This window comes from Scyliorhinus canicula, chromosome 17 (assembly GCF_902713615.1).
Source record: "Scyliorhinus canicula chromosome 17, sScyCan1.1, whole genome shotgun sequence".
NCBI lineage: Eukaryota > Metazoa > Chordata > Chondrichthyes > Carcharhiniformes > Scyliorhinidae > Scyliorhinus > Scyliorhinus canicula.
Window position 1 is genome coordinate 73,942,258 of NC_052162.1, and position 1,474 is coordinate 73,943,731.

General features: G+C 42.4%; 1 pseudogene; it reads right to left on the reverse strand.

Moving 5' to 3' along the window:
• Window positions 1-1,073: 1,073 nt before the first annotated feature.
• On the reverse strand, window positions 1,074-1,252 carry LOC119952507 (annotated as a pseudogene).
• Window positions 1,253-1,474: the final 222 nt, after the last annotated feature.

Sequence of the window (1,474 nt, forward strand, 5' to 3'; positions counted from 1 at the left end):
AAATCACGAGTACACAGCAGAGCTTTCCTACTGTTGCTGCTACGGTAAAAAAAAATCAGTACCTTAAAAATACTGGACACGTTGTATTCTGAAAACCATTTTGATGAGATTGAAACCAAGCCTTAAACAGTGTGGCAAACTGACAGCACGGCGTGAATTAAATGGGCCGTTGCTGATCTTCTAGCTTTCATTTTTACTCTATGCTAAGCTGATCTCAGCTATACTGTGCACTGCCCCAGGCCAGGAAGAGGGAAATCACTCAGGGTTTCTTTCCTCTCTTGATTAAAATCCAGTGACCCATATTGGAATGTAAGTGTGTGGGTCACTCAAGTGGGCAATCAGGCTTGGCTGTCATGTCCTTCGCAGGTGGATGGTTAGCCAACATAAATTGCCTCTGTGATGTCAAGATAATTATTAGCGAAGAAAGAAATTCTTAAATCATGCACCCTGTAGCACCGCAAAGGTACCGCTTGTAGTATCCAATTCTTTCTGAAGTAATAACTGAGTTTTCATTTGTACTGCTTCATTGTAAATCTTTTCTACATTCTGGCACTTTGTGAAGAAGAATATTTTGACATCAAGGCTAAATTTACCTTTTCCTAGCTTCAACTTATGTTCTATTTTGAGAATTTAACATAAAATAGTATCCAGATGCACTTTAGCTGTTCCCTTAATAATAATGCACACTTCTAAAAGACCTCCACCGGTCTGATCTCTACTTTCTCGGTTGAGCAGCTCAAGTTTCTTCAATCCTTCCACATAACTCAAATTCCTGCCGTTAGGGACCAGGGGCTGGATTCTCCGCCCCGTCGCGCCACATTTCTGCCCTGACCAGCCAGCGAGATTCTCCGTTACACCAGCCGGTCAATGGGGTTTCCCATTGTGGGGCAGCCCCATGCCGACAGGAAACCCCGGGTGCCAGCAAAACGGAGAATCCCACTGGCAGAGAATCCCGCCTCAGTCCTCAGCCTCCTTCTTGCACCGTCACCATCTCTTGTTCTTTCTGGGTGACCAAAAACAGTGCCCTAGGTGAAATCCGGCCAGAGTGGAAGGATGGCAAAGTAAGTTTCAATAACTGCTAGTCACTGAAAGGACAGGAATGCCAGTCCTCTGTATTTTCATCAAGTAATTGTCCTACATCAAGTTGCAATTCTACTTTATTTTTTATTTTTTTATTTTTTATTATTGAAATGATACTAGATACTACATACAGATACTACACTTGATCTTAGCCAAAAGGCCGGGAAGCGATCAATTTGCAATTCTAACAATGCAGCTTGCAAGATATTAGGCCACAGCTCTCACACCTAACATTCCATCATCACCCTCAGTGAAGATTCTGTCCCAACCTCATTGCAAATGAACACCACAACTTTCTTTCCATCACAGAATTATTGCTGGTTTGTTCATTGTTACACTATCTGCTTATTTTTCCCACTATTTACCCCACTATTTTTCACACCAATGAAAGACC